Source organism: Hesperophylax consimilis, unplaced genomic scaffold (assembly GCF_061612785.1).
Source record: "Hesperophylax consimilis isolate HC1 unplaced genomic scaffold, BYU_Hcon_1.0 scaffold_40, whole genome shotgun sequence".
NCBI classification, from domain to species: Eukaryota; Metazoa; Arthropoda; class Insecta; order Trichoptera; family Limnephilidae; genus Hesperophylax; species Hesperophylax consimilis.
The window spans coordinates 565,433-572,518 of NW_028301270.1; the positions used below are offsets into that span (position 1 = coordinate 565,433).

Below are 7,086 nucleotides of genomic sequence, written 5' to 3' on the forward strand. Positions count from 1 at the left end.
AAAGTAATTTTCAAAGTTTTCAAAAAAAACCTTTTTTTCCTTCAGCTAATTGTAGTAAATTCAAGCCAACTTTACCTTTCTCGAGGGCCAGGTGGGGTATCATATAATTGCCCTTATTTGTACCTGGTGTATGCCCTAAGAAATGGGACAATGCATTCACATATGCATTATTTTTTCCAGCTACTTGGCTCATGGTTGCCCAGTTGAAGTCATATGATCCGGATTTATGAGGGAAAACTTACTTCTTAGGTCTCTTAGAATTTGCGTACCACAGAAATAAGGTTCACCTGCTGCTTTTGGAAATAAGTATTTGTTTTCATTTGAAATTCCAACTAAATGTCGGTATGCAAATAGAGTGTCTATATTTTTTTTCATTTGATCTCGAAGAAGAATTGCAACTGTTCTTCCTCTTTTTCCTGGAATATGGAAGCAGTTTAAAGCATTTATAGCATTTTTTTCCTCAGAACTCATGATTTCCATAATTTCTTTAGGAATATCTTGTTTTTCATGTTGGCCGGCTATATAATTTTCCAACGGTGCTCTCGCTACCTCACCAGCTATTCTCCTATTAAATATTATAATATGAGCAATTTTTGTTTTACAAAGTTCTTCATAGACCGCATAAGATTTTTCATTTTCAAATCGTTGTGCTATATTCAGTTCTAGTTTCATAACTTCGTCGCACATTTTTTTTAAGATCGATAGTTGAAGGCATAACATCAGATTTCAAACTTATTTGTTTTTTTCTTGATTTTTCAGCATTGGTAGATATTTCTAACTTCCAAGAATGATTTAAGACCGTTTTAAAATCAGACAATTTATTTTTTTAAATTTCTTTCGATGAAGTGGTTAGCGTAGAATTCTGTATTGTTCGACGAATAAAGATATCAGCACAATCTTTTATAGCCGTACAAAGTCGTTGAGGCATGCTAGGAATTTTTACAGAACCTGTAATTTCATCGTAACCACTATTTATCTGTACGGTTTTAATAAAAACATCAAAATGCACAGGGTCAAACGCTAAATTAAAGGTTGAAATTGAAGGTTTCTGTTCTATAATAACTATATACAGCTTGGCTAAATCTCTCATCTTCGATGTTATATGTGTCTTCAAATGGTGTTCCGTGTGATTACTTAATAATAAAGACCCATATAAACATATTAATGGGTCAGACATTGCTATTTTTGCAATATTATCATTTTGAAATACAGGAAATATTTGAGTTCTCAAAGATTCTCAAATTTCAGAATTGTCTGGGCATAGTAATATAGAAGATGATTTTAGCATCCACAGTCTTCCTTGGACGGCGATACGGTATAAATATTCCATCTGGTTTACTAATAACGTTCTGATTATAAAGATAATTAACTATGTTTCTTATTTGCCTTGAAATCAATTCTCGCTTTCTTTTTCTTTCTCGCAGATCAGTATCCAAAATTTTATTGTATTCAATAACTTCTGCCTCTAAGGGATGTTGGGTGCTAATACAATAGTGATAGGAATCATGGTCTCAAGTGAACGTGAAGTGACGTGTGAAGTTCGTTACCAGTTTAGTACAATAAGGACATGAGTTTTTACGGTCATGCACTCGTGCTCCTTTACTAGTAGAAATAGTGCTTCGAGTTGTAGTCGATGACACTTCGATTGCCTCCTGCTTCTCTAAATGATGTTGCTCATCATCGGCGTTGGAAATTTTCATATCTAAAAAAGAACAATACATTTATAAGCTTTCTTTAAACTTAATTAGTAAAACCTCAAAATATAAACAAGCAGTAATTTTTAATGAAACACTAGTATATATTGAATTATTTCGCGGATAAGCGATAAGCCGCCATAGATCAGTGGTCAGAGCTGTCGACCGGAAATCGAGGGGACACGGGTTCGAGTCCCGTTGGCATCATGTATCTTTTATCAGGAGTTTTTTTCAATTCGGATGAGTGTTTCAGGCGAATAATTATTGCTTGTAAAATAATTATAATTAAATTAAATTATTTAATTAAATGAAGACAATATTAGCATCACTCAATCTAAAATCTGAAACAGAAAAGATACGGTCACATCTGGGACTCGCACCTAGGACCTTCGGCTTCCTGGGCCGCACCTCTGACCATATAATAATCAAATTATATGTTACGTATTGATTGTGAAACCTATCCTAATATAATGACAAAATAACAGACTTATTACGCATTTGCAAGGGAATATTAATTAGCAGCATTTCTGATATTACCTATAACAATTTACTACAAGCTAAGGTAGCTCTGTAATATTTCAGATTATTATCTAACTAACTAACTAACCATCACGCCGTTTCCGCGCAGGGGTAGGCAGAGTAATAATTTTACTGCTTGGGTTCTCAAAAAAGAAAGAAAAAAATCATGACCTATATAATAAAATACGGTAATTATTCTGTACTCATTTGATAAGCATAGATTAAAATTGTTAATTTCTATATTTTACAATTTAGGTTATTATTTAGAAATATGTAATAGCTTACCGTATTTAAAATCCATTTCGCAAAGCTGAAAGATTTTATCAACTCTCCTCTGTGACATATTGTAAGTAAATATACTATCTGACAAAAAGCAAGAACAAACCAACCAGTCAACCGAGTTTTACACATGAATAACGGTAATATTTAATATTATAAATTAGCCAGTAGCAAGTCATTCATGTATTCCCGTAAACTAAACTGAAGCTAGCTTCAGATGTACCAATACAAACAAACCAGCTTTGGCTAGCACACAACATCATTCGATAATGGGCTCTTAATAATATTACTTTAGATTTTGCACACAATTCTTGAGCCTTATAGTTCCTTTCGAATATTGTTTAGACTAATACGCAATGTCGTACGATAATGAGCTCTAAATAATATTACTTTAGAGGCTATTTTGGCATACAATTGTTAAAATATTTCATTACTTTATAAAATTATTTGTACACCTGCGTTTGACACAAATAACGACGGCAACGTCGCTTGTTGATATCAATGGAGTTAGTTTAATACACGATAGAAACAATTAACAAAGTGACGTTGAATATCTGGGATAAAATCGCATATAGGATCATATCTATTGCTCACGATAATCGTACTTGTCAAATCAAATTGAGTTGAAAATGCCACTGATCTCGTCTCGCCGAGACGATTAAAATGGTATATAAATCTCGATTTGTCGATGATTGAGTAAGTGTTAAATGATCTAGTAACTCGAAATGATCCAATAGTTCCGGTTATTTGCAGACGCTAAGAGGTACAAAGTGCCGTATTATAAACCTATATAATAAAATTATCATAAAATAGTTAAATATTACATTTGTGTATTTAGCAAAACTTTTATAAACTAACACATAAAAACTTTTATGAATTAAAATAATAGAATGTATATATTTAATTTCAAATATAAAAATTTTACAAAAAACATTTTATTCACCGCTTTAGCTTTGGTTATGCCTATATTTTTTCTAAGAACTAAGCACACAAAATATTAAAGCACGTGTAAACATTTAGAATTTAAATCACATGGGATTCAATCGTATAAACGAGTAATTGGAATCTAGTCACGAAAATGTGACACGTAAGGTCTCAAGTTACATGCCAACTCCAGAAAACGCTGATAATTCCACGTCGCCGGGAACTTACATCGGCCGATCCAATTCGGAGGAGGTCCATAATATCTCTGTCCATTTCTTTGTATTAATTCGTACCCGGATTTATTAACTATTTTCACTATGTTTTGCAATACGCTGTATTCTGTTTGTTGGGTTTTTTCTTGCTGGGTATTCTTACCGGTTTAAATAAGGGGTTGTTCCCGTCGGGGTGTTGTGACGCCGATTGTTAAGAGTATCAAAAACCTTTCTAGGTCAATATCACACGAAGATCTTGTCGACATTACTTTTTTCGAAATTCCAACATCTAAAGGTAGTTTTTAGGTAAATAAAAAATATTTAAAAAAAGTTGAATTGTTTTTTATGGGAAAATAAATATTCTCCTATGGAAAAAGGTCTGATTTCGAAAAACTATTGTGTAAGTCCCGGGACAAAGCAGAGAACTTCAGCTCGTATTCAGGGTGTCTGGGAGTAAAGTATTATTGAATAAAAGTTATTTATATTTTTTACTTCTACCATCAATGTAGAATTACCTCCCAAGATTTGTGCACTTTACCCCAGGACACATGTATAATTATTATATTATGTAATAAAAAAATATATGTTTAAATAATAAATTAGAAAAAAACTAACCTTTTGCAGTAGTCATCAAGTACATCGGGGGCAGATTTTGCATAAACATTATTACTATTTTCTGGCATTTGACCAATTATGCCTAAATTATTGATACTCAAATTCACAGGCTTCAAATCCTGTTTTTCATATATCTGGTGAGGATTTTTTAACTCTACCGAAAAACAACCATTTTTGCTTTCTCTGCGTATATTCTTAGTATATATCTTGTCGACAGGTCTAGCCCATTTCAGTTCTAACTTGAACCCGTCCAAAGTGCAGCATTTCAACAATCGCAATGCTTTTTCAGCATCTTGTCTGGTGATAAAATGAACAAAGGCAAAATCTTCAACCTTTTTAATTCGTTCGATAGTGAATGGATCGATGTATCTGCTAAAAGTTATCAATATGTCGTTTTCCGTTGCTCTGGCGGATACGTTTCGGACGAACAAAATCTTTACCTAAATGACAAAGAAATGAAACAAAATCAATCATTTTTATTCAAGATTCACTCCGTGTGGCTGACTATTATACTCTAGTTCTATTGTTATTATTTATTAGATTCATTTAAGAGGGAGAGGTGACAACAGTTCTATCAACGGCACAGAATGACATACTTAACTTTGCAGGTGGCCAAAAGAGGAATTAAAAAACAAAATTTTCTATAATTTTTGTCAATAATTTTTTATAACCACAAAATATACACTAACGACGCCACCGACCGGAAATTTGAGTATATCAATGTAACATTATGGTCTGTTCGCCTTTTTATGATTGCACAAGAGTAACAACACCCGTGAAGAAAAAATTTCATCGTTTTTAATGACTTTATATCACTTTTTAAAAGTGTGTTGAATAGTCACTGTGTTTTTTCCCCAAATTCAAGACTTCAATTCCCCAATTCCAAGACTTCACAGTCTCGGAAATAAATACTCTGATCTTGGAGATATATTTCATCTTAAAAATAATCAATATAAATATTGTTTATTTCAATTCTTTTATAGATCGATACACAAATAGACATCTATAATTTCCGCAATATATAAATTTTTATTTTGAATATCTATTTATGTGAGACTTCTTATCATTTTTACTAATGTATCTTATTTTATTATATGCTTTTGTTGTAACATTTAATATTTTTTCTTTTTTCGTTGTATTATGTTTCCTTTATTGTTTTAATTTTGTAGAATCTATAATAACTGTGATACTCTACTATTAAACTTTGTAGTGTGTAAAAGCCCATTAGGGGGTGTTATAATAATAAATAAATAAATATGTATGAAAAGTTTTTTTTCCCTTTACACACGAATTTTAGACTCTTGTAAAGGTAAACATGTTAATTTTTATTGAAATATGTTCTTACTATGTAAATTTGAATAATAAAACAGTATTTTATAAAATAAATAAAAATATAAAAAAAATAAATACTTGAACTAAAATATAAACGCAGTGAGAACAATTGAAAAGTATTGCACAATAATAATCAAAATGATGATCATGACACAATGCAGTTTTGGGATTTTCACCTGAAGGTGCAATCACAAACTCAACAAAAAAAACGGCGGTGCATATTAGAAAACAAAGGTACTTACTTTAAAATATTCGTACTACCTACGAATAATAATAACCAATTTTCTATCTCAAACATAAAGCCAAAATTGTACTAATTACGTTGAAACGAAGTGTTATTTAGATAATTTGGTCGTATTTATAATATTGTTCGGAAAATTTACCAATAAAAGTACCAAAGATCTACATCGAACATACACGAAAATGATATTAAGTTAGGATTTTACGATTGTACAACTAGAAAATTTAGATTGGAAAACAACAAAAATGTAAAAAAATACAATATAACCTATTGGTTCTTACCTGCTTCATGATATTATTTCCGACGATGGGTTCCGGTTCGGCCCAGTCTACCACCAGCTTGTCTCCAAAGGATGTCAGAGGACCAGGTATGAGAGCCCTTCGGGCCAAAGCTGCTGAACGATGACTATCAAAATGCAGAAAGACGTACCCTCGGTTATGTAAAGGGTTATGCATGAGAGGATACATCATCACATCAACTAGACCAGACACAAGCTTACTAAATTCTTTCAAGATTTCTTCTTTACTTGCGTCTAATGGCAGCCCACTAACGAAGAGGCGGTTATTATCGAAAGATTTTGCTACCACGATAGCATTACTAGGTCGAATTCTGCAATTGTTCAACATTTCTACCGCTTTCCAGGCGTCCTGTTCGTTGGTGTAACGCACGAATCCAAATCCCCTGTTAAATCCAGAAAAATCCATCATCCGTCGCAGCTCGTAGATCGTTCCAACTTCCTCGAAAACCGGAATAAGTTCGTCTTCATAAAGGTCTCTGGGAAGTTTTCCCATGAAGACTTCGCAGCCCGTCGGAGGCGGGCCGATCCAATTTGGAGGAGGTCCATAATGTCTCTGTCTATTCCTTTGTATTAATTTGTACCCGGAATAATAAACTATTTTCACTATGTTTTGCAATACGCTGTCTTCTGTTTCTTGGGGATACATGGTCGTAAAATTCAATGTTAGCAGCGCGAAAAGTTTTAAAAAATAGTTGCTTGCAGCGCCGCTACGAACGCGCGGAACTCCCAAAACAGACTGAGCCATCTGAGCGATTAATTAAAAGTCAAAGGGCTGAAATTTTGTATCGTACAATCAGGAGTCGGACACTCTACCGACAGAAATGTAGACATTGTGAAAATAATCCCACTTTACATGGGCCCGTATATTGAGAATCAGTTAAAAAATAATTAAAATACTTTGTATACACAACTATTTAAATCAAATAGGATTGACATGTTTCGAAACCAATGGTTTCTTAGTCAGGATAACAA

The 7,086-nt window shown here is 32.9% G+C and overlaps 1 pseudogene; it reads right to left on the reverse strand.

The window, feature by feature from the left end:
* Positions 1-371: 371 nt before the first annotated feature.
* Positions 372-6,760, reverse strand: LOC149408965 (RNA-binding protein 47 pseudogene; annotated as a pseudogene).
* Positions 6,761-7,086: the final 326 nt, after the last annotated feature.